Genomic DNA, 27,414 nt, shown 5'->3' on the forward strand with positions numbered 1-27,414 from the left:
CACTCCACATTCCTGCTTGCTGAGCCACCTGTCTTTCTGCTTTCCACTCCAGTTCATGAGGTGTCTGCTACCATTCAGTATCTCATCTGATAGGCTCCTTTATTGTTGGGCCAGGTTAACACACTTTCTCCTTACTCTTTAATACACAAAGTCTCTTTGCACCACTAGTCTGGCCTACTTGGTTATTCCCTTGTCTTTGATGCCTGGACTTCCGGACTTACTGAGGAACCATCGGCTCAGTCTTGAGTTTGGGCCAGCTGTAATCTTGGATTACTTGCACTGTCCCTTTTTTTGCTTGACCCATCTCCTACATCCAGACCACATAGTTAGACAAGACAGCTGGTGAGCTGGCCTAGTTGCTCCTTTGTCCCTAATACTTGGGCCAACTGCTGTGGAGTCAGGCTGCATTTGAGACTAATACCCATTTACTGTTAAGCTGCTTATTCAGATCCACGTTCTTCAATCCTATTATCCCAAGCTCAACTAAGTCTTTGTATTGCATGACCAGATTTATGACTTTATAAAGGTTGGTTATTGTTTTATATTCTGCATGATGGAGCAGCGGCATATTGTGGCTATGGGTACTGTTTTCAGGAAATTCTTTTTTTTTTTTTTTTTTTCTTTCTTTCTTTTTAGCTCATTTAACATTTGCAAAATCATAAGATTAATTATCAGCCATTAAATAAAATACAGTAATCTCCACTTATAAGTTACCAATTTGGAACATTGGACTTTTATGTGGTTAATCCTCTAATCTGCTATATATCCTTGTTTTGTTATTAAATCCTGTTGGTAATGCTGCTTTTTTTTTTTTTTTTTTGGTCCTCACTGTCCAACCTTTAGTTATTTACATTGTAATTCAGAAGAAATGTTTAACAGTCAAGGCTCCTTTTGAAGGGCTATTTTAATTCTTATTGAAACTAGTGTATGAGCATGATTCTCCTGTCCTTTATGCCAGTTTCATACAAGTGGAATTCCACTGAGTTTAGTTAAGTCACTCCTGATTTACAGTGGTAAAACTGGAATAAGAAGCAGGATCATATATAGTTACAGAAAAGAATACAATACTAAGAAAATCGTGACCAATCTATACTATTTTTAAAATACGATAAAATTATAAAAATTTACTGCAATTACAAACAAAAAAAACTCACTCTGGGCTGGTTACAAAGGAAAGAGCAGAGTTCTCCTATATGCAGGAACAGAGTCATATTGTATTTTCTACAGTCACTCCAAAACTGGATTGCTACAAATTTCTTCTTTGTAACACAGGTTGTTTCTAGTTGAGGAAAAGGATAAGAGAACTGAGGAAATTGAGAGAGAACAGATCTTAATGGTTTATCTTCCGTCACTGTTGCAAACTACCAGGTAAACATTCCTTTACAATATAGCTATTTAAATTGTAAGCTGTTTGAGACATGATTTACTGTTCTGTTATATGTGCTTACTCCATTGAGGTCCTGACCCTTGTTCTGAAGCTTTAGGGCTACTGCAATACAACTACTACTACTAATAGTAGTAATTGTTAATTAAATATTTCATAATAATTAATTGTGCTGTATGGGCCTGATGCTCTTCTCACACCAATTTTAATCTGGTGTTACTCCATTGATTTTAGTTAGTTTATTACTGATTACACTGGTGTAAGTGAGAAGAGAATCAAGTCTGAGATCTTAGTGACATTCTCTGTATCTTCAAAAAGCCTGCCTAAATTGTCTCCTTTTCTTTCCTGTGCCAATAGAAACACTGGTAGGCCTTGCCACAGGAGTTCATCCTACTTCTATCTTTACTTTTTCATAAATCTATGTATCTTTCTTGTGGCCAAATTCTGCCTTAACCTACACCCTGTGCAAACCCAGTGGAGTTGACAAAATATTTTGCCTAAAACATTTGCTAGGCAAAAATTGGCCATTAGCATTTACTGATCTCCAACCTTTATGGAGAGGCAAAGTTTTGGGAGCACTCTTCTAAGTTGTGCTGGGTACTAGTGGCTCCAAGGAGCCCTTGTGGCAGCTGGAGATCGCAGGGAAGACCCAGACATGCCTCCTTTCCTCTTATTTCAGGGTGGCTGGATTAGTGACATAATTCTCAAAGGTGGCTTTTGAGAGACTCATAAGCCCAGGCAAAGCCTCCATAATATATATATGTAAATGGCTGAATTGGCAGTCAAGCATCTTTTACTGCCTCACATGCCATGGATACCCTCTATACTTGTTTCAGACTTTCTGCTATAGGGTATAACAGATGTTCTTGTTAGATCTACTGAGTATATTTTACCATGTGGCTGAATCAGTGTTAATGCTACCCATGCCTCATGCCTGGAAATGCTAGGCCCATTCAATATTTGTTAAGAACTACAGCTACACCTCAGGTTTTGATTCCACACAGAGAAAGATATCAGTGACAAAGCAATAAGAAAAGTACATTTCAGGAGTCTCTTGAAAGGAATGATATTATAATTATGTTAATGGTAACAAAAAAGATAGTATATTAGGAAATTGAAGTGTTTTATTGTATAAAGCCTGAGAGAAAATATTGCTGAAAGGTTGGCTCATATACAATTTAACATACAAATAAAATTTCTTACAAATTCATTGAAGATACTGTATATGAGTAGTTTGGCTTCTGTATGCAACCTACTGCTTGTTGATAAATCTTTCAATATGGTCAATTTTCTCTAAAAATACAAGATATATGGATTCAACCTCTTGGTAATTGTGAGCCCGATAGCTGGCCATTTGGGCTCACCTGTATCCAAGCTGTGCTTTTTACGGCCATAAATGTGTACAAAAATTGGGTGCAGAATTAACAATTACATTTGAATTTTAAATGCACTGTTGTAAATTGAAGTTTTGGAAATCTAGCTTTATATGTGCCATTAAAAAAGGAAGTATAAGAGTTATTCACCAGACAATAAAACAATACAGTATTCACCACTTTGCATATACCATAGATGTTTTATTTTCTTCATTTCTGGTTTTTATTTTCTTACCTAGCTACTTCTGTGCACATTGCCATGATATCAGTAAGGCTGCACAGGTGTAATTTAAGACAGACTTTTGTCAACAGGATAGCATTTTGAGAAGATTAGCTAGTTTGATTTGAATGAGCAGTTATTTATCAGAATACCTTGATTTGGAGTTTTACTCCCTTAGGATACTGACATAGTATGAGGTACAAACACATTGCAGTTATAGTTCAGGCTGTCCTCTCTCTCTTTAATGGTTTTCAATAAGTGAAACCAGTCTGAGTTCATTAGACATTATAAATAAAATTTCCCACCTGAAAAATGTTACCTAATTCAATGCATCTTCCAGTACAAAGAAGAGAACCAGTAATACGCTACCAAGAAAGAGTGATATACATATCCTCTTGAAGTTGCACCACCCTGAACAAGAGACCTATTTTGTACTTTTAGATGATTAATGACAGCAGCTTTTGGAAACCCGGCATAAGAAAAGGAAGAAATAAATAATATTTCAGTTATTTGTTCATATTACTAATTTCATGATTGTGTACCATGGAATTATGTTTGGTGTTTGTGATGAAAATGGTTTTCACGGGACTGTTACACTAGAATAGAATTAAGGAAAGATTTTACAAGAATCATTTTCTGTCAGAAAAAAACGAGAGTTCTGTGGCACTTTAAAGACTAACAAATTTAATTTTTGCAGGCATAAGCTTTCATGAGGCTCAGCTCACTTCGTCAGATGCAGAGGTAGAAATGAGAAACATAGGATGAGCTGAGCCTCACGAAAGCTTGTGCCTGTTAAAATTAAATTTGTTAGTCTTTAAAGTGCCACAGAACTCTTGTTGTTTTTGCTGTATACAGACTAACACAGTGGTTCTTAACCTTGTTGGAGGTACTGAACCCCGCAAGTTTCATACGTGCATTCACCGAACCCTTCATAGTTGGAAAAATAAAAATTTTTTTTTTTCAAATTCAAAACATAGATATATATATTTTATTAGTGCACAAAATGAACCATGCATCAGTTGCACATAAAATCACTGTGTTCAAAGAACAAAACCAACAAAACATGAATGTCACACAAAAACAAAAACATAACTCAATGAATATTTACTGCAAATCAATGTGACTTTTGCTGTTGCCTTTCAGAGACAAGTTCAGAAATGCACAGCTTCACCTTGGCAAGTGCCACTCTCATATCATTTTCGCAACAAAGTCTGTTCCTTTTCTTCGTTTTTATGTCTACCATCCTCGAAAAGGATTGCTCGCAAAGATATGTTGTAACAAATGGTATGAGTATCTCAAGGGCTTTCTTAGCAATAAGAGGGTATGGTACGATTTGATGACACCAAAAGGTTGAGAGCGTTGTGGTTCTGAAGAGCTGCTGTTGAACCTGGCTCTGCTGAAGTTCAATGATTTCGTCGAGGTACTCATCATTGACATCTGCTGTCGAAACACTAAACGTGAACGGCTGTCTCACCCATGCTGGATATGACTCTCTGGTGGGGAAGTATCTGTCGAGAGACTTTGCGAGCTCATCTAAGTGCATGGCAATTGCTTGCTTCAGTTCCCCAGGTACAGAAATGTCTCCGTTTCCAGACACGTCTTCGATCTTACTTACACAGTTGTCCAGCAGGGGAAAGTTTGCGAAGTTATCATTCTCTGTTCGTCGTTTCCATAACGGTAGCTTTTTTTGAAAAGCCTTCAGGTTTTCTTCCGCTTCGATGATGTTGACTCCACCCCCTGCATCTGTTGATTGAGAGCATTGAAGATATCGGCCATGTACGCCAAAATGAGAATGAACTCAGAATTTTCGAAGCAATCTGCATGACAGTGTTGGTGCTCTCGCAAAAACAGGGCTAATTCCAAACACATGGCAAAAACACGATTCAGCACCTTTCCCCGGGATAACCACCGAATGTTAGAATGGTACAGAAGTACCTCGAATTCAGAGCCCATTTCATTACACAGCTCTTTGAAGATGCGGTGCTTCAGAGCACTATTTCGCACATAGTTCACACATTCCACTACAATTTTTAATACTTCTGCCAGTTTTGGAGGCAAGGTTTTTGTTGCCAACGCATGCCTGTGCAGAACACAGTGCGTAACAATGATGTGTGGAGCATCGACTTTCACCAGCGCACCAAAACCAGAGTTTCATCCCGGCATGGCTGGAGCTCCATCCGAACAAATTGCAGAAACCATATCCCACGAAAGATCATTGTCTCTGAAGAAATCATTCACAAGTTTCTTCACGTTGGCTGCCTTAGTTGTTGTTGTAAGAGGCTTACAAAATAAAAAATCTTCCTTTATCATGTCGTCTTTCACATAGCGCACAAATACAACAAGCTGGCTTAGATTGGAAACATCGGTGGTCTCGTCGAGTTGGAGGCTGAATTTTGCTGGGCTTGATATCAGATCTGCAACTACTTGAGCCAAGATGTCATTGCTCATGTCATCTATTCTGCTGCTGATGGTGTCATTTGAAAGAGGAATTTGGGACAACTTATTTTCAGCAGCTTTTCCCAGCATGATATTCGCCATCTTCAACGCAGCTGGTTTTACAAGTATTTCACCAATGGTGTGTGGTTTTCCCTGCTTTGCGATCAGGTACGCAACTTCGTATGATGCTGTTAAGATCGGTTTGTCGATGGGTACAAAGCCGAGAACAGGCAGAGTAGCCCTTTCATCGAATCTGGCTCTCTTCACCTTGAATTCAGCAAGCGTTGTGTTCTTGTATTTCCCATTTCCATGCAGCTTTAGGAAGTGTTCCCTTAGTTTTGCCGGTGCTAGACTAGAATTGCTCAACTTGGCATTGCAAATCATGCATTGAGGACGCTGACTCCCATCACATTCCGTTATACACGTGAATCCATATTGTACGTATTCGTCCGACCACTTTCTTTTTTTGCTCGACATAGTACGAAGGGATTGGAATATTAAAAAGGAAATCACAAATGACGTACAATCACGACAGTCACAAGTCAACTACTGAGCGACCAAGTTCTCTGCAGCACAGATATCAAGGCCAAGCGAGCAGCCAATGATGGCCATGCGGAGCGTGACGTCACGAATCATACGAGTGGGGTGAACGGCAGGGCTGCCAGGTCGTGCCATGCATGGCATTTTTTGCCATAAATTACGCAACAAATTTTAGAATTTCCATAAATATTCGTCAATATCCTTCAGTTTCTTATGGTGAAACATTGAAAATGCCATAAAAGTATTGTGTGAATGCCAAAAGTATATTAATGCACCTGGCAACCCTGGTGAACGGAATGGACACACACACACCTCCGCCGAACCCCTGAGACTGACTCACCGAACCCTGGGGTTCGATCGAACTCAGGTTAAGAACCACTGGACTAACATGACTAACCTTCTGGAACTTTTCTGTCAGAAGTGTTCTATATTCTCCCAGTTATGGAGAGTTTTATGCTCAAAGAACTATACCTTCTCATCTCAGCTTCTATGTCTCATGGTTCTGTGTCTCATGGTTCCAGAACTATGATTTCAGCAGTTTTTTTGGAAATCTGTTGCCATGGAAATGATTGTGATATCAAAGTTGTAGCATTTTTACTTCACTGGAAGATGAAGGAGGGGAAAGAGATAAAGTTGGGCTGTAAATAGTGGTGAACAAAATGTTCAGAGCTCAGGTTCAGATAATCGTCCCTAGAATACTCTACTGTGTTATCCACACCATTCCTTACAGAATACCCCTGCTCCCTACTACCTGGTAGCAGTTTGTGATGCAGGCATTCCCCTCCAGCATCCATTTTCCTCTATAAGGGGTAACAGGTGGATGTTGCACTGTCCTTCTTGTTTGAGCAATGGGACTCATTCTTAGTCTCTCTTCTCTGGCCCTTTGATCTTTAAAGCTATAATTCCTGCCTGCTCCCATGTTTGGTGAGGAAGACCCCATATATAGTAGAACCAGTACAGATCCACATCCACAGAGGAAGACAGGGAGCCTTCCTCCCACAGAGCAGGAATTAGAAGGTTTTTTGTTGGGTTTGTGCACAGCTTGTACAGCGCGGAGCCCACCTGTGCAGGTACACCACACCCAGGGGTATAGGCAGTGGGCTAGAATAAACCTCAGCTCAGACTTTGGTGGGGGAGAAAGGATTACTCTTTTCCTCCACAGAGATCCCAGTATCCAGCTTCATTATATATTCTGAACACTGGGGAAAAACTCTTGAAAAACCCTGGTGTAAGTGGGCAAAACTCTATTGACTTGAATGGAACCACGTTTGCTTACACTAGGGGAGAAGATGGTCCAAAATGTATTATGGTCATAAGTGAACGAATGCATTGTTCCCCCACCAAACACACACCAATTTCCTTATTGCAAACTGCACTCTTTATCTGCCTGTCAGTCTATCTTGGTGGCTATTATAATGATGAATTTTAAATTATAATCTTATATTAATGGCACAACCTCACCAACCTCCTGATGTGAAAATGTACATGTCTGAGTTCATTATGCCAATTGTAGCTCCGAGATCAGGTGAGAAAATCATCAGGGGCATTTTCTAGTTTGTCCAGTGAAGTGCCAACATGTTAGAAAGAAAAACTATTGTTCATTAGCCAGATGCTATTATTTTCCAAGTACTGAAAAATAAACTCCTCCAAGGTGCCTACACAGTCTGTTGGGTTAAAGAAACAATAGCACATGTATTTAAATAATTATAGTTGAGGTCCAGATCATCCACCCTAGAACTGCACACCTAGATATGTATACAGTCAATCTACTTCAATTGTACAGATGACCCTGGATTGCAAATCCCAGCCACATGGTCTGATGGAATAATTTGGAAAGATCACCAATTTAGAGATTTCTCAGAGCCCCTTTCTTGGGCTTTTTCTTGGAAAGGGCACTTCCTTGATTACACTAAAATATAGGCTTTCATTTTAAATCAAATTTAGCATTATGTAGTGCTTTAAATGTCCAAAGCACAGTGCAGACTAACCAATTAATCCCCACAAAACACATGTGAAACAACAGTATGTGATGTAATGCTAAACTATTCAGCAGAGTATGTATTATCCCCATTTTATAGATAGGGAGACAGGAACAGAAAAGTGAACTGAGTTGCCCAATAAGTCAGTGGCAGGACCAGAATTATAATTCAGGTCCTCTGGACACCCAAACCTTTATTTATTCCTCCAAGCCACTTTACTTTGGGACCACATTTTTAAGGTGGCCTCAAAATGCTTCTAAATCCATATATGCAATTTGTGGGTAGAAAAATCCCTGCTTCTGTAATGGAAATGAGCCTTTGTGAAATCAATGGAGTGGTACTCCCACTGGCCAGTAGAGAATATGGCTCTTAGTCTTTTCCATCACTAATTTCTAACTAGATAAACCAATCCACCTCCCTGTCACTGCAGGATTGTGCCTTACGGTACATTTTCTAGTATGGTACATTTTCTTTGTCCAATGATAATCAAACTAAGTTTCCATATCTTAATTTTATCTCTTAGCATACTAAAAGGGGACAAAACTAATTAATTCCACTCCTTTCTTGGTGTTTATGCCTTTCAGATATGTACAAACTTCCCCTTAGGCATTCTTTTGCCAAGCCATACATGTTTACCTCTTACAGTCCTGAAGATCAATGGCTCTAGCTTCCTAGCCATAATTTCTGCTCTTTGCACTTGCTCCAGTTTGTCAATAATTTTGTAGTAAACTAAAGGCCCTATTACAAGCAGACCTACTGATTCTATGGGTGTTCCCTGAGCATTGTGGGTTTTTTAACTCTTCCATAGAGAAATCCGCTCTGATTGGATCTCTTTCTCCAGTCCCTCATCTCCTGGAACATACAGGGGCTCCACATACCTATGGACTTCTTCCTTTCTCAGTGTACAGAGTAGGCAGAACTCCATCTATCCTGTTCCCCCTTAAAGGACTGGGAATGCTCCTCAGTTGGTTCCTCCAGTCTATTTACCTACACTTCCTATTCCAAGCATTGGGATGAAAGATAAAGGAAAGCAACTCCCTCTGTCTCCTCATCTCACATTTCAGAGGTGAGAAAACTCCTAGCTTCCTTCCTGTCTACTTACATGGTCCCAGCTACTGGGGAGGGATTACTTCTACCCAATTAGCCCCTCAGATGTATAGCTACTCAGTTAATTGACACCCTCTGACAACTGCCTTCAATTAAGGCCCCAATTAATGAATAATGGTGATTTGAGTGCCAAGGTGTGCTGAGTCAGCACCTGATTCAGCATACCCAGTTACAGGTGAGTTTGTGTTTGAAGTGGAAGCCAATTAATGTATAAACCGAGAGGAAAGCAATCACTGAGAGGTAGAATTTGGAGTCAGAGTATTTGGTGATATGTAGAAGTTTACAGTTTTCTGCCTTACTGTGGATGTGGGTCCCACTATTATGCAGAGTGCATGGAAGTGTCTCTGACTGTGAGCTGAGGACCCCTAATTACAGTGATCAGCAATCAGTAGGGCAGTAACGGCAAAACCGTTAATGTAGAGAGAGAAAGCTACTATTTATATGGAGGGAGCCAATCCATGCTTGATACCCTGGGATAAGTTCTAATGGTGGAAATAGAAGATTTGCCTGTTTCCATGCGGGGCTCTACTGGTACAGCTTTGCTAATTGTTGTAATTGGGGCAAATCCCCACTCTAGGCAAGGTTTAATTTAATTTATGTACACTTATGCAGCTTTAAAATCCACTTTTTTTTTTTTTTTGCTTGAAGAATTGGAAGATTAGCAAGATGAAGTCGCAACTAAACTATAATCCTCCTTGTCCTGTGACATCTTTGTGTATGCAACCCACAACTGCTCTGAAAATTAACAATAATTCACAAATCACACAGGATTTACCTGCTCCTTTCGTAATGATTTTGTGCTGAAGTTATTAACACAATGCAGGAGGAATCTGGAGCAAACGCTGAAGTTGAGGAAAGCCACCAAACAGCTCAGCTTGGCCACTCCAAACCATATATGGATGAAGTCAGGTTCATTACTCATCATCAGGGCCATAGTGTTCTCCTTTGTCAGAGTCCCCTGTTGCAGGCAGACCTGAGCTACCCTGTTACTCCTCCTGTCCAGTTCCTGGTAGGTGTGAACATCCCCTTCGTAGATGATGAATAGCTTGTAGAGACACATCTCCACTTGCAACATAAAAAGATCAGTTAGTGAGATGTTCCCCTTCCTTTCCCTGCTCTTATTTTTAATCTCATCTGCCTCCTGAAGATCAGATCCAGCCAGCAATACAGAAAAAATAACTTGAGTGACATACAGTGTTACTGCTCATGCAGCAATTGCTGGTAAAATAACATGTTGCTGGTAAAAATAGCTATAAATATTTTACTGATACATTAGTATGTTCAATAAAGGGTTTTAAAAGAGAGGTAAGACTGAAACAGTCTGAAAGGGAAAAATTAGTTAATTGAAATCCATCCAGGTCAAAATAAAGGCTGTTTTTAAATGCCATATTAGAATTTACAGAAAGTAGAAATACCCAGAAGAAAAATATAAAAAGGCTAAGAAAGGTGAGAAATAAAATTGCACAGTTAAATAAGGAACAAGAGTTCATCCAGGTCAAAAACTTGTCTTCTGAAAATGAAAGAATATGCAAAGTGACAGAATGAACCAAGACTTTGAAAAGTAAATGGAAAATGGAAACTAAGATACAAGAATTTGAAGGACAAATAACATAAGATATAAAGAAATACATTTTGTATTCTGAAACAGAACATTTTAAAATTGAGTCAAGGTTGCTGCTAGGCTGCATTTCCCACCAACACAAACCCTAGAAAGCAAGGGAATGAACAGTTAAGTCAATGGGCACCGCATTTACATTTAACTCTCTTTCATCCTTACCTACCTCCCTTCCACCTCACAGCCTACTGTGATCCTGAACAGTTTATGAATACTCTGGGACTAATTATTTAAAATTAGTCGTCAGTTCATGTATGTTGCTTTAATCAATTATATTAAAAGTAGTTCTGTAGGTGGTTTTGCATTGGTGCGTGTAAAGTAGGTGAGGTACAGTGTCAGGCTGCAAATGATAAATGCGAGAAAGGTTTACCAAAATATTTAGGAAAATGTGTGTGAATGGTTGATCTGTTAACTGTTTTAAATGTATTAATTTTTATGCAGACATCAAAAATTAAATCTGCATATGAATACACACTGGGGTATTATGTTAATTGCTGGAATGAAGGCTGCACATTTTTGTTCAGGATAAAGGTGGATGTATTATTTATTATAAAAGTTCAGTTTCTCTCCCTGAGATGCCTGTCTGTACCTGCTCCATTTTAGGGCCTGATTTTGATCTCATACTCCAGTGTAAATCCAGAGAAACGCCTCTGAGGTCAGATCAAAATTTGATCCTAACTTTTCATATGCCTAGTTCAAGTAGATTAAAATGAAATAATATACTGGCACATTATAGAGAAAAATAAATAACAAAATAAAAGGAAAGTAGAAATAAACATGTTTAGTTGACTACTACTGAAAGCGTCTCTAGGCTGGACCTAAATGTATATTCTAACGTGTAGTCTCCAAGGTATTTTTGGGGGTTATTTTGTTTTTTTTAATAGTTGATCAGTCATTTGTCCTGAAAAAAAAGTAAGATATGGCTGCAATGTGGCCTCTGTACAGTTCCTAGCTTTCCAGTGGTTCATTCTTTAGTGACCAGATTGGTGACTAGAGGCTACATAGAATTGCTATGATTTTATATTTATATTATAGTACTTCCCAGAAGGCCCAGTCAAGTCCGTGAGCCCCATTTGCCTTTCAAGAATTTATCTGACAGATGTTTTTATATGATCATGATTGATTGAGGAGTTTTGCAGACTGATAAAGGTCACTGCAGAGCTTGGAAGGTCTAGAAATAACCACTGTGTAGTTTAGAAGTTCCACATTGACTGCTACAAAATTTACAGTCTAACCACCAAAACAGTCAATATGGAGTTTCTAATATCAGTAGCACAGGCACAGACTGTGTTTGTGGACTCCTTGGACAACTGTGTTAGCTAGCAGAGTTTACAGATCTCACACTTGGAGTAAACTCTGTACCAGAAAGGAAAGATCTTACATGCATCCTACAGAATACATGTTTGTAGAGAAAAAAAAAAGGGGGATTCTGAGTATGAAAATGTTCTGGCTTTCACTGCACATATATATAAAACAAGTTTGAAGTAGGTAGACAGAAAAAACATTTTCAAGTTATGAGTGGATTTTTTAAAAAAGCAACAATTTTCCAAGGATGAAAAACTGCTATTTTTCTAAGCCCTTAATTTGTAAATGGCTTGCCTGGTTAACCTCAAGTTTCCCCCAAATTATTTTCAGTTTTGGAGACAAAACATGTAAAATTTCAGGCCACATTTTTATTTATTTATTTATTTATTTATTTAAATTTGGAAGGGGCTCAAAATCAGGCCTAGAATGGAAGCAGTCTTACAGCCTTAGCATTTGAGTCACTTCTGTAACTCCTCAGTACATTAGTTTCTGGTTCTCTCCTTAATGCTTCAATGGCATTTTGCTTATGCATTTATCTAGATTTGATCATCTGCATGATCAAAAATAAAATAATGTAAATAAAATAAAGCCAATGAGCTCTGAGATCTTTTCCCTAGAGCTTAGGAAAGGGCATTTTAGCAACTAATACAGACTGATCAAGTCATTCTTTTGTTGTTTGATTAATTTGTGGCAAATCCGATATGTTTGGTTCTTAAATTTAATTTATCTATATTTGTCCTACCAGAATGGTCCTTTGGCAAAGAGCATTCTTTTTAACAGAAAAATGATTGGTAGTTTTGTCAGATCTGAATAGTCTCTATTAGGTTGCAGGAATCTGGTGCACAGGGGGCTGCAAAGACATTTAGTTTCACATTGGTCTGGATATATGTTTCATGTTTAACTCATTCTGTGAGAGTTCTGTGTATTATATTGTGAATATTACACTGACATTAGAAATTAAATATCAGACTGAGCATTATTGGCCCAAAAATTTGAAGCCTAAAACACCAGTGATCAGCCCAGTTACCTAAACTTAATTTGTGAAGTGGAAAAATAATGATTAGGCAGAAATCTCCCCCAGTTCACAATTGGAACAGCTGTGACACAGGCTATATTTCAAATATCACTCCATTTAAAAAAAAACAACATTTTAACCCAGGCACTGCCAACAAAAAGTAAGATGTCAAATAAATCATTGTTAGCTTAATTACAAAAACTGATAATATTTATTGTGCATATACTATCTGATTTAGTATGTCCTTTCTACACAAATTGATGGTAAACTATTCTGATTCTTGAGAATGTATTTCTTAATCATGAACATTTGCCATATGGTTCAGACAAACAATTTTCAGCATATGTGCTGTTCTCATACTGTTCCCTTTGACTACTTGTTATTACTTATTTGTGGTGTGTAATTGGTCATCAAATTTACATGCTATTATTTCTATTCCCAAATTATTTTTTAAACTAGAAATAAGGGGCAAAGAAAAATGAATAGTGCAGTAATAAAGAAGAGCAAGTAATTAATCTGAATACTAATGACCCTTTTACACACACAAATATCCAGATATGAATACAGGTATATGTACAGTATGGCTAACCCCAAGCATTCAAACATCATGAGTCAGATTCTCCAAAATAATGAAATTGGCTCAAAAATCATGAGATTTAAAAATAAATAAATTTGGATTTTTATTAATCTTCTGTGTTTTGAACTATTAGGGTTCACGTTTTCAAGCTTTTTTTAGTCCTCATGGTTACACAGAAACTTTCCTATTTTTTTTTTTTTTTTTTAAGATGAAAGCTGAGATTTTCACATAATCATTTGACTCTGGGAGCATAGACTTCAAGATAAACACTTAATATGGCGAGAATGAACTGTTGGTATAAACAGGTATAGTGTCTATTCCACAATATTCATGCAAACACAGTCCTGTTCACATGAGTGCCCATAAACAGCAAATAAAACATGGTGAAACTGACATCTACACGGAATTCAAAGGAATGTTTTGTCTTTGCAGTATTCAGTCTGCTCACCTGTCTTTACTGCATGCTGCCTTTGCTTAGTAGGAATCTAACTAGTTAGCAGTAGCAATTTATTTTTAAATCACACTCTGATTTTTAAACATCGTGCATGGATTAAAACTTTCATTCCACACTAGACACAAGAATCATCTTTAGAAACTTATATAAATTAAAACAAAGGAATTTTCAGATTTGTATATCAGACACTAAACTGTTTGTTTATATAGATTTAAGCAACATTAAAAAAATGCCTATGCAAGAGCTCTATACACCCTGAAATTTACTTAATCTTACAACAAAAAATATATAATACACCCAATACGTGCTAAATGGTAGGCAATATTACAAAACCAGCATTTCCTCACCAACACTTTGATTATTTCGTGGTTAGCTTCTGTGATTAGGTTAGATCACCCCTGGATCTGCTCATAACTTCACAAGAAAGATGCACAGATAATATGCTCATTGTATCATACAGTGGAGATTCTCCTGTAGTTCCTCCCTAAGGTGACCAGATATCCCAATTGTATAGGAACAATCCCAATATTCAGGGCTTTTTCTTATATAGGCACCTATTACCCCACACCCCCGTCCTGATTTTTCACACTTGTTATCTGGTTACCCTACTCCTCCCCCACATGGCATTGTAGGGAAGAGTGAATGAACAGGCACATGCAAGTGTCTATATCTGTCCTCAGCAAGTCCCAAATTGCCTGTCCTGTATTTCCCCAGCTTTGCCTCTGATTGAGTGTGTGGTAAAAGAGTACTAGAATGTTGTACTTTTGAATTTAAAAGGGTTTGTTTTATATACCCAAGAAGAAATGGGGCAGAACTCCAGCTTCTGAAAGTGAACATTCCAAATAGACTATTTTAAGTAGAGTTTGTCTAATAATTGGAAAACAAATGTGTAAAATTTGGCTGCATTCTTGGATCTTTCAGCTCATTTTTAATAAACATATAAGACCTGTGTTTGTACAAATACTCCTTGAGGAACAGTTATTCATATGAATATCCATATTCACATGGAAACAAGCACATTTGTGCACAACTAAGATTATTCATTATTCTCTTGTTTAAATGTGTAATCAAATCATAGAACCAAACATCATCATGTAACTTAGGTGATCAATCACACAAAAAATAATGAATGTTGAATAGTAATAGAGCTCAATTTGCAGAGAATCTGTAGGTTGTAATTTGTTTAGACAAATGATTCAATTAATAATAATGGACAGATCTGGGAAAATGGTTATTGGCTCACAGGTAGCCTTATGTCCTGTTCAGGAGCTAAAATTTGTCAAATAAATCGTTGATTTTGAATTGTTCATCCTAGTCTAATTAGTAGACTTGTCTGGTTATGGCACACAAATGTGGAATGTTGCATTGTCCCAGTCACAGAGTGAGCTGGCCCTTGAAGGGAGTTGAGGTTCAGCTGCACCTATGCCACGCTTAACTCACCTCTCCAGATGGAGGACAACAGTCATATAAGGGAAGCATGTGACTAAGAATCAGACCTCCTGGGGGATATGACCTGTGTTCAGCTGTAAAGAGCTATTGCTGGGAGAGCAGACTTGTAAGCAAGTGGTCCATTGAAGAGTGGGCAAAACTTTAAGGATAGAGCCTGTGAGGAAACTTAGGAACTCTCTAGAGTTTGTAGCTAGAAGGGCTGAGAGAGAGAGAGACCTGCAGGGGAGCAGGAGCCAGCTAAAAAGGTTGGAGAAGAAGGTAGCCTGTGAGAAGGAAAGCCTCACTGGGATATGATTAAGAACCCTGCATTAGTATGTGAGCCATCTAAGAAGGCTCGTGGAAGATTTGTATTGTTTTGAACTTTAAGAAATCAGTTTCCTGAAGAAGGGGGAGTTACTGAGAAAAAACTGTAGTAGGAAATTTGCTTTCCTGAGAAGAAGAGGCAGGGGCAAAGGCAGAGCTTAAAGCCAGACCAGGTAAGGCCTTGCTTTAGGGCCAAATTCCCAAATGCCAATTATGCAGGCAACTGAATTGAACCCAGTGGGACTTTGCCCAGTGTGAATTTGGTCGCTTGAGTTTATCTCAAAGTTATCTATAAAGTTCAGAAATTAATGAAAATCTGATAATTACTGCGAAGACTGTGAGATGAAAAAACTCACAAGATTTTATAAACCATGACATCCTGTTAAGCCCTGTCAGATGCAATTAAGGAATGGCCATGACAAAGACCAAAAACAAAACACACCATGCTATTAACATTGGGTATTCTAAGCAGGCACATGGACTCCACATTTACATTCCATTAGCAAAGAGCTCAGTATCCCATTACTGAGTATTAGTTAGTAACTTGAGCCAAGATACAAAATTAGGACTGAATAGGATGGAAAATAGTTTTCCTCCCCTCCCTGACAATAGCAGGCATTAGAATGTTACTCTTTTTGTGGTTTTGCATGCAACTAATAATTCTAAGTGACCTATTTATGAAAGAATGTGTAGCTAAGTGCAAGATCATTTTTATTCCTAATAAATTGTTAGTAAAATAGTGCATTATTATCACTGATCCAAAACACTTCATTTAAATTGGCTATTTAGGCAACTAACCTTTTTTCCTGAATCTATTCTAAAGAGACCATGGGCTAGATTCTGCTTCTGTTCATAACAGGGAAACTAAGAAGATAGTTTAAGCATATAAAGATGCAAAACTAGATTGCTATTTTTCTAACTTTTTATGCAAATGAAGACTTTGGTTAATGCTTACATTTCTAGAATCCCTCAAGTGATTTATAAACTGGTAATGTATTTATCTCCTTCATGTAGTCTACAGAAGCAGCACCTACCTGTTTTAATGTATGTTTTCATGCTGGAACTACAGATACCTCATTTATTTTTTCACCATAACTTAATAGAAACTGTCACTGAACCATCTGTGAGCCATTTAACATTTGAGAGAAAACACCATAGAATATTAAGGTCAATAACAAAAACACATACTGGATGGCTCCTAGTCAACAATTATATCCTGAACATGGCAGATGCTGGGAAATTTTAATCCAAAGTGCAGCAAAAATACTTATATTAATACCTTTATATTATTATAATACTAACAATAAATAAAAGAACACAAATATAATTTTAAGATAAATATAACTGTAGGTGGGCAGTTGGGTCAGTCACAGAGCTGATTGAATAATTTCAAAGAATGACCTATCATTAGATCGTTTGAAAGACATTGCAAAAGTTATTTCTTCCTATTCACTCATTCTACTTATGCAAACCTGAAATACTTATTTGAGGTCAGATTCTGTTTGTTCTTTATGTGGCTTCACAGTGGTGAAGAGGAAAGCGTCCTAAATTTTTGCACAGCTCATGTAAAAGCTGGGCAAAATTGTAGTCCATATTCCTAGGAATTACTTCCTCACTTCTTTACGGGGGATTCCCAATGCTCCAAAGGAAGAGAAGCAGAGAGAAGTCAGAGCTATGCTTCAGCCATCATCTCCCACTCTCTAGCAAGCAGAAGTGACAGGCCACATGAGGTGGAATATGCTACACCAGGAAGGACTAGATCTATGTGGGAGCTCTAGATCTGACCACTGGGGAGCTCCAAGAGACATTCACTCTACACTCTGCTTTTCGGGCTATTCTGGTCTATACAGGTTCTTGTACCATGCTCATCACAATAGTGTATTCTGCAACATGACTAACATCTATCACAAGTTGTTTGACTCTCATCCTCTCCTCAGGGGGAGAAGCATGTGCAGTGGAGTGTCTTATTTTAGTAGGCGTTTTTTAAATCTACAATAGAACTTCAGAGTTACAAACATCTTGGGAATAGAAGTTGTTGGTAACTCTGAAATGTTGGTAACTCTGAACAAAACGTTATGGTTGTTCTTTCAGAAGTTTACAACTGAACATTGACTTAAAACAGCTTTGAAACTTTATTATGCAGAAGAAAAATACTGCTTTTAACTATCTTAATTTAAATTAAACAAGCGTAGAAACAGTTTCCTTACCTTGTCAAATCTTTTTTTTTTTTTTAAACTTTCCCTTTATTTTTTTGGTAGTTTATGTTTAATACAGTACTGTACTATATTTGCTTTTTTTTGTTTGTTTGTTTTTGCTGCTGCCTGATTGTATACTTCCAGTTCCAAATGAGGTGTGTGGTTGACTGGTCAGTCTGTAACTCTGAGGTTCTACAGTATATGTTATGTATTTATGTTACAGAAGGCAAAGCCAAAGAAATGCACCTTGCACTTGGAATGCAAGGTGAGGATGTCTGTGCTGGTCCTTAGTTCCTGGGGGGAATTCATTCTACAATCTTGGACTGTTCCTGAGAAAGTTCTGCCTCCCACACAGACAAGTTTACCTTTATTGTAGAGAGTTCCATTGTGCCAGAGGAACAAAGCTGTTAACCATGGTCTTCATCCCATAACTTTAGGCAGTCTTTTAGAAATCTTGTGCCCAGGCCAATGTAGGGCATGCAAGATTATTGTAACATGAGGACAGCTTAGCATGGCAAGACTAGGCCCTAACAGAAATTGGAAGAAGGCTTGATGAACCAAAGTAGGCCTCCTGAGACCCTGATTTGGAAACACACTTGTGGCAGCTGAAAAGCCCCTGGAGAAAGTACCCTCGAAGCTTGGAAATACCCTCGGGATAAAAAACAAAAGTTAAACCAACCACAGAACCAGTTTAAGCCAGCTAAGGATCAGATTTAGCAGTAAACAACTAACCGCAGCTTATTAAGGATTGGTCCCTAGCTAACTGCCAATAGGACTGAAAGTAACAAGTGTTAAGACCCAATCTCTGAGTGGATTGAGATGTAACCGATGAGCTTATTGCTAGGATTGGGGAAAGGAGTATATTAGGGACCCTCGGGTGCCGCCCTGCCTGAGGCTATCCGTGGATCCGTAGAGGTGCTAGTGGATACCCCGGGGAGTCGGCTCCCTGGTTGCAACTCGCTTATTAGGGTGGAAAATGGGCCTCCCCATCCTCTTTGTGGTAAGCACCTAATTTCCAACAGCTTTCAGTCTTGTAACAATAGTCTAAGATTTGTAACTCTCACAGCTTGGGTGCTGCTTGAATAAACTGCTTGTGTGGGCACTTCCTCGTTCAGCTGCTCTTTTCTTGTTACAAAAATCTCAAATTACGAACCCTAGATCTCAGCAAAGTACAGCCATGAATCACGTTGAATATAAGGATTAAGATCTTGAACTTGATTTGATATTCTATAGGGAGCTAGTGTAAAGAGTGAAGGACAGCTTTAATTTGCTCACAGTAACCTGTGCTGCTGAGGAGATGTACAGAATGTTTCAGTGTTAGATGGAGTTTCCCATGGGCTGATGGCTTCATGCCTAGGCTAGGTATAGTGTGTTGCTGTAATCCAGCTAAGAGGTGATGAAGGCTATGCCTAAATAGCATAATCAAATGCTCTATCTCCTTTTAAAAAGAAAATGTTGCACTTGTACCAGTGTCTCACAGTGAAACCACTGTTCCTGCATGTCATACTCATTTGGAAAATAGGAAAATGACTTTTTAAAAATACTATATCACCCTTGAAAACATTCAGATACCTTGTGCATTTTTAATAGTGCCATATAGCATCTCAAGCTCTTGTATGGACCACGGTCTTTTACCACCATGCACAAATTAACGCATTTTCTGCATTGTACAATAATACTTCATCCAGGTACCAAGAAATTCACATATATGTACACTTTGTCTTTAGCCCCAGAAGATCACAGACATACTGTGACACGTTTCTTCTTGCATCACCAGAACAATTATTTGCAACTTGTGATTAGCCAGGAGAGGGCAGTGGTTCATTAATTTTGTGACAAAATAGAGAGAATTTCTTTATAGCACAGTATAGTGTAAGTCCTGCACCTTGGGAAAGTCAATATGTAGTCTGACATTTGAAATCTTAAAAGTGGTTTGGTTTTGAGCTGTTCCTATACTGATACTAATCAAATTGTTTCTAAGATACTCTGGCTGTAACTAAATAACAGATTCTTTCTGAGGCTAGTTTAATGTAATGGCTCAGATCATATCAGAAATTTATAACATAATGGGAGAATTCTCAGGGAATAGGTAATTGCCACTATAGTTAAGATTGCATAAAAGTCTCCACTATAAACCTTTTTTCATCTTTTGGACTGAAATTTTCCCAGCTCTGATGTCTGCTTGAGTGTTTTAGGGGTTTTGTTTGTTTGTTTTTGCAAAATTAGAAGGAATATAGTTCAGCCATTTTAAATATGAGTGAAAAAATATACCGTGCTAATACTGCAACCTTTTTTCAACAGCTGTATGCTGAAGCAGTTGGGGTAAGAAAGCTGAAATTTGGTTCCCAATTCTACAGTATAATCTAGGTGTGTATGTACCATTGTGCTCCTTTGGAGCCCCAGATATCAGTCTGCCTGTACAGAACATATTGTAAACTTGGTTCCTTGGTATGGCAGGTAGCCTTCAATGAGAAGAAGCTGCTTTGAATGCTTTGGTGAAATGTTTTGATTTGAGCAAATTATGTTCTTTAAAATTGAATGCTCTTCACTAAAGTATATTTTGCATGAGGCTTTTTGCTAAGTTTTGGGTGTTCATTTAAAGAAGCCTGTACCACATATGCATGCACTAAAGTGGTCTTTGTGTGGGAAGAATAACCAACTTGTGCACAACAAACTTTAAAATCAGGTCTTAAGAAGTGTATTGATAGTGTGGAGAGATCAGGGACATTTAGAACACTCAGGGCACTGGTTGTAGTTAGATTTGTAGTAGACAACTCTGTTCTAATTCATCTACTGCACTGGCGAATGCAAAGCCCAGGTGCTAAAGATCACAGGAGATAGACCAATGAAGGTTCAAGAAACATGGAATTCCAGTAGTAGGTAGCCAAATATCTCCAGTTTCTGAAATGTATAGCTTCTATTGCTTGTTTTTTAAAGCCAGCAGAAACACTTTCAAAGGATTGGTGAGTGAAGCTCCCCCTTCTATTTTTCCCCCCGATTTTTTTCATCATTTTCTTTTTAAAATCTCCCACACTGGAAAAAAAACAAAACAAAACACTGATCCTAAGGTGAAAAAAAAAACCCCCCCACAAAATAAGTTAAAGAGAAAGTTACCAATAAGCAGTCAGAAGTCAGGAAATATTCCAGTTCTGGTTATATCATGCCCAACCTTACCGCTGCTTCCTTTTGCTGGATATGCACTATCATTTAGTTCCTTGATCACATACTATTTCTCAACTAATATAATATTATCATACAATTTTCACAATCTTAAATACGTTTATGAAGGAACTCCAATGAACATATATTCTACTCTGTATAAGCCAGATAGTCAGTGAAAGTCATTCATATGGAAAATACGCAACAAACCATTCTTGCGTCTTGCAACATAGTTAAATTAACAAAATAAGAAAAAACAGTGAAAATTTGTCAGTCTATACAGGTCTCCTAAGATTAAGGCTATCTCAGATATCTCGGAATGAAGAGAATGTATATTAACAAGTACAAATCAAGTAGAGATATACTGGATGATTATGACAATGAAATTATCATCTTAGCCAGTGAACAAGAATAAGGTGTTACAAGATGCTGCATGTATCTAAGAATTTAGGAAGAATGTATGACAAAATCTAGTTGAAAAATATGTAATTGAAGACAATATTTTAGTGCATATACAGAAGGGGATAGCAGTACTGTTGCACATGCAGTCTTAATTGTGGAATCTCTTGTCTTCTGAGACCATAACCATGCAATCTTTGAAGATAGACTTTTTTGTATTGAATATAAGTGATGATAGCCATGTGATGGACTGCAGAAAATGTTAAAAGTTGGACTTTGTATACAGTTTTGACTATCTCATCTGCACTCTGCCCATTAAATCTGAGCAGCTACAAATAATTTTAAAACAAAAACATGTCCAGTGTTGCCAAATCTTTTGATTTTTTATTCAGTTTTGGTTTTATCCAGAGTTTTGAGATACTTGTTTTTTCCTCAAGTCTCAACTGCTGCACTCACATGATTACAAATAAAAGGAACACCAAATGTATTACTTTTTAAAAGGATATGATTTTTAAGCCAGTTTCATTTTGTGGGGGTCTTGACTCAATTTTTTTTTTTAAATCATTTTCACTTTGTAATAATGCATGCCAGGGAAATTTTTCCATCTTCCTACCCAGAGGAACTCCCCACCCCCTCAAAATTAACCTGGCCCAAGGCTCATGATAGGCAGTGTTTAGTCCTGGCCCAGCAGCAAGCATAAGATCCAGTATCTTGCAATTTTTGCAAGTTACAAATAGAAGTTTTATGCCATCGGAAGAGGGATGTTCCTGGCTTTCTACATGGACACAGTACTTGATTTTAACCCTGAAAATCATGTGGTAACAGACATTAAAATCACAACATTGTTACTAACAGAGTTGTGGTACTGAGTTGGTGAAAAGCACTAATGCCTATTTTCAATGATTTAAGCATCTGAGCACTTTCTAACATGGCTTTTTTTTTTCACTGCCTGATATCTATATAGCTGATTTGTTCTTTTTATAATGTTAGCATTGTTGAACAGGCGAAATGTTTTGAACATGTTTTAGCTCAAATCAGTATGTCTTGGTGTGACAGGGTGCTGCGAGCAGATATAAATTGAGCCCTGTGGAAACCAGTACCCTGGTCATTTAAAACATTCAGGTCACTGGTTGTAGTTAAAGTAGGAGGGACTTAAATAGTTTGGGTGTGGAAGGGTAAACGGGATCACTTGCACCTGTTTAATGAGTTGATGGGGGGGAGGGGGAAGAGGTAATTAAGCTCACCAGCTTAGTAGGACTAAGAAAGCAAGCAGTATGAAAGGCTGAGTCAGTGAGCAGGAAGGGTGCTCTATGTAACTGCTGTTATATTGAGGTGTATAAACAATAATCAACCAGGGTACCTTCATTATGTATGCACTTAATTCATCCAGAGGACTTACTAGACAGGGTTTCTAGGAGCTGAACTAGGAGCCTGTTCACAAGAGGGTGCTTGTTTGGGAGCCACTATTCAGCCAGACCCAGGAAGATTTAAAAGGTGGCCTGTGAAAGGACAGGATGAACCTGGAAAGATGGAGGATCTGATGTAGTGGCTAGTAGGCCAATATAAGGAGATGTAGAAGATGTTGTAGTTATTCCAGCAGACCGAGCAGCAAGTGCTGCTGGGATAGCAGGCAGAGCAACAGATAGCATTTCAGGAGTTGGTGAAGGAGCGGACCCATATATCTCAGCAATTATTATAAAACATGATACTTCCTGCCATGGGGAATAGAAGTCACTGGGACTCTATAAAATGTGCCCTAGGGATGATGCTGATGTGTTCTCTGGCTTTTGAAAGAATTGCTACTTGGCTGAAATAAAGGATTATGGGCCTTATGGTCAGCCTCTTTCCTGATGGGAGAAGCCTAAACTGCTTACATGGTATCGAGGGAGGAGCAGGCCAAGAACTATGATGTCTTAAAGGCTGCTACACTGGACAGTGTAAACTTGTTGGCTAAAAATTACTGACAGACACTTCAGCCACCTGGGGTATAATCTGCTACCAGTGCAGAGGAAAAGGTCACATAAAGTAGGATTGCCCATATGTGGACTGGGAGACTATTGCAGCTGGATGGGGGTGATGGGAAGCACTCAGAAGGGAATAATATCAATTCCTGGAAGGGTGGGCTGAAGACTGGAGATGGGAATTATTGAATGAGTGACTTGGTGCTCACTGGTTGGAGAAGGCTGGTTAAACTGCAGTGGTTTCTGGAGGGGAACACTCAGGATAGAGCGCATACATGGAGAGAAAACACATATCCAGTGACAATAGTCCCAGCAAAGGTACATGGGCAGTTCTGACGGAAAAGGGTTTGGATAGTGAGAACTTTGCCTCATCATGTGATCTTGGGTACTATTTGGAACCCATTCCTTTTAAGTAGCTGAGGGGAGGCCTGATGGAAGGAACCTCAATGGAGGATAGAAGAAAGAGGAGCTAGGGTCAAGTATGGTACACAGAACCCACAAGAGGGGATCCAAATGAACCCTAGAGAGGCACCCACAAGCCAAAAAAGTGAGGCCCAAGGAGGAAATGTTGGGGTAGAGGAAAACCAAGATAAACAGAACTTTAGACAAATCCCAACTGACTGGAAGAATGGAACCTAGGTGGAAAATACTGGGGTAGAGGTGGAGAAGGGGGTGAAAGAGCAAAGAGTACCTCTACAAGAACCACACAAAAAGAGCTGGAGGTGAACTTGCCATACCCCAGCTAGCTTAACTCATAAGGGGTGTTAGAGAACCTCCAACTACAAGATGCTAGTTGGGGAAGAAACCCTAGTAGTTCTAAAAAGGACAGGATAAATCCAGAGCAAAAATCTGCAGGTTATCCTTGATATGATGATCTGTGGGCTGAAGCAGAGTCGTGCTGTAGGCCCTCACCTAAGGAGTGTTTCTGTGGATGGAGAATGGGAGAACCTCACAAATGGTCCATGGAAAGACAAATTTAAGGAATGCCAGAGGTCGTTAGGGTTTGCTTCCTGCATAAGAAAGGTAGAGCATGGTCATGGATAAAATTGAACCTTCAGTGGAAAAGGGGGGCCCCTAGTTGAGCTGTGAAATTTAAAGGGAGAGGTATGTGAAAGGGTGCTGTTAGCAGCTATAAATTGAGCCCTTTGGGAACCAGCATCCTGGTTACTTAGAACACTCTGGGCACTGACTGTAATTAGAGTAGGAAGGACTGAAGTAGTGTGGTTTTGGAAGGGTAAAAGGGATCACTTGCACCTGTAGGGAGCCTGGTGAGCTGATGGGGTAATTAGCTCACCAGCTGGGTAGCTCTGACAAGAAAGCAACCAGTACAAAAGTCTGAGCCAGAGAGCAGGAAGGAGGCACCACACAACTGCTGCTACATTGTGATGTTTGTAGAGTATCAATAATAAAGACATGTGGTGAAGGTACATTAGTGGACTGTGTGTGCTACTTAGCTCTCTTTGTGAGTTTACCTACCAGGATTTCCAGGAGCTGACTTAAGAGCCTGTTCACACTTGGTAACAATGTTCATGTAGACGTAACTTTCAATTTGGGGAAGAAAGAATTGTCAGAGCTTGCAATTGTATACTTCCTTCATATCCCTCATTTATCTTCTCCCCACCTCAGACAATGTTGTTGTTTTCAGTGGTTTTACTGCAGTGTTGTAGTGAGAGCCAGTGGAGTGGAAGGGTAGATGGTAATACCTCTGTGTGAACTTTCTCCCCGTGTGTGCATGTCTTAAGGGCTCCTGGTTAGGCCTGTTAACTACACAATATACACAGCCTTAGGTACTCTTTCTGCTGCCTTCTCCTGTGCTGCTGCTGCTTCTCCCAGGAGCCTTCTCTGTATGTCAGCTGGGCTATTGGCTTCTCTCTCCCTCAGTGCTGTCCTGGGAATTACAAGCCTTTCCTTTCAGACTTTCTGGACCTCAAACAGCTTTGCTACAGTCCCATCAATCTACTCTCTCCTATAGACAACTCATACTGCTGTAATTTCCTCAGAGAAAGACTGACCTGCTTATGAACCAACTACATCTCCTCAATCAAAAATATCAACTTGATATTTTAACAATTTTAGCTTCTTATAAGAGCAGATATGGTACTATAAATCTTGAGATTACACATTCATCAGGGATACTGGACGTGCTTCATAAGTGTGGTGTTGGAAGATGGAGTGGTATGGTTTATAGGTCATCTACACATTACTTCATAAAGGAATGGAAGAAAAATAAAGAAAAGGGATGCCTGGAAAATCTTCCTTTGTGAAGAATTTTAAATAAAATGGTGCATTGAAAAGTAAACTCAAAATAGGCATGATTGTCTATGTCAAAGTCAAAGACAAGCATTTTACATTGTGCCAGGTTAAGAAATAAGCTCTTTTTTTCTTTAAAGAAACTTTCAAAGAGGTTTCATCTTCATTATGATAAACTGCTTTAAAAAGGTATAAGATGGTATTTTTGGATTAATTGCTCATATTAAAACAATAGCACAACTCTAATAGATATTTACTAAACTTGCTGTAATTTTATTGTAATTTGTTCCTAAAATATGATGTTATAAATACATTCATAGTATAGCAAACCAGCAGGTGAAGAGCCATTGCTCCCATATATAATGGTGTACATATAATTAAAAAATGAGAGCAGGGCCTGCCCTGAGATGTATCCCAAATACATTCTGAACTGGGGGGAAATTTCCATGAAGAAAGTAGGATTGAGCCAGGATTGAGGCCTTGTAGCATGTGATAGACATACAGGACAAATTTTCAAAGTAGCCTCAATTCAGTGTTCACTTGTAGGTGTATAACTACTCTGAAAACACAAAGCTTGTGGTCAGCAATGCTTAGTTCATTACCACCTGCATTTGCTCATGCCCTCTCCCCTCCATTTGTGCACACAGTTATCGTCTGTATACATAAATTCTGTCATTTCTGTACACGTTAGTTTGCAAAATGTTGCATATGCAGTCACTTGTTTATGCAAGGTAGCATACATGCAAACTGAGGTCATATTTTGAAATTTTGGCCTATGCTATCCATCCTGGACACATATCAGTTATTCCGAGGGAGCAAGCAAGCAGACAAAAAAATAAAACCAGAATTAATTTTTAAAATAGCTAATATGTAAGAACCACAGTCATCATTTAACCAAAGGAAGCCAGTGTATGCATCAACCAAGACACCAATTATTTAATCTCACAATCCAGAAACAATTAACCTCTGTAGATACTCCACTGTATATAGTCAACAATATTAATTTAATGTAAGTACCCAGTATTATTAGCATCCAAAAAGGCATATAGGGAAAAAAATATTCATCCTGATTTTCCACCCTCTGGAAACTTTACACCTGACTAGGAGACAATCCAAGAGTCTGCTATCATTCACAGTAAATGGCAGTGAAGCTTTCTTCCTTTGGCTTACTGTTTGCAAATAGGGTTCAATTTAGTTCCCATTATTTTATAGTAGACCCTCAGAGTTACGAACACCTCGGGAATGGTGGTTGTCCATAACTGAAGTGTTCATAACTGAATAAAACATTATGACACTTCTTTCAAAAGTTTACAACTGAGCATTAATTTAATACAGCTTTGAAACTTTACTATGCAGAAGAAAAATGCTGCTTTTAACCATCTTAATTTAAATGAAACAAGCACAGAAAGTTTCCTTACCTTGTCAAATCTTTTTTAAACATTCTTTTTATTTTTTTTTAGTAGTTTACATTTAACATGGTACTGTATTTCCTTTATTTTTTTAAATCCTTTTTTTGTCTGCTGCTGCCTGATTGCATACTTCCAGTTCCAAATGAGATGTGTGGCTCACCAGTCCATTCGTAACTTTGATGTTCATAATTTTGAGGTTCTACTGTGTTTCTCTTTGAACCTCTAGTCTTTTTTAAATTTTGAATTCTTCCGCTTTTTCTCAAATCAGGGTCTGAAATTCAGAG

General features: G+C 38.4%; 1 long non-coding RNA gene across 1 annotated transcript in view; it reads left to right on the forward strand.

Annotated features, from left to right (window-relative positions):
• Positions 1-1,272: 1,272 nt before the first annotated feature.
• The window catches only part of LOC137167087 (uncharacterized), a 40,554-nt gene continuing 14,412 nt past the window's right edge, over positions 1,273-27,414 (forward strand). Inside the window, exon 1 of the long non-coding RNA XR_010923984.1 lies at positions 1,273-1,368. This is a non-coding gene — a long non-coding RNA (uncharacterized lncRNA). The remainder of the gene's footprint in view (positions 1,369-27,414) is intronic.

Source organism: Emydura macquarii, unplaced genomic scaffold (assembly GCF_026122565.2).
Source record: "Emydura macquarii macquarii isolate MOO-44397 ecotype Brisbane River unplaced genomic scaffold, CSIRO-AGI_Emac_v2 contig_2897, whole genome shotgun sequence".
NCBI classification, from domain to species: domain Eukaryota; kingdom Metazoa; phylum Chordata; order Testudines; family Chelidae; genus Emydura; species Emydura macquarii.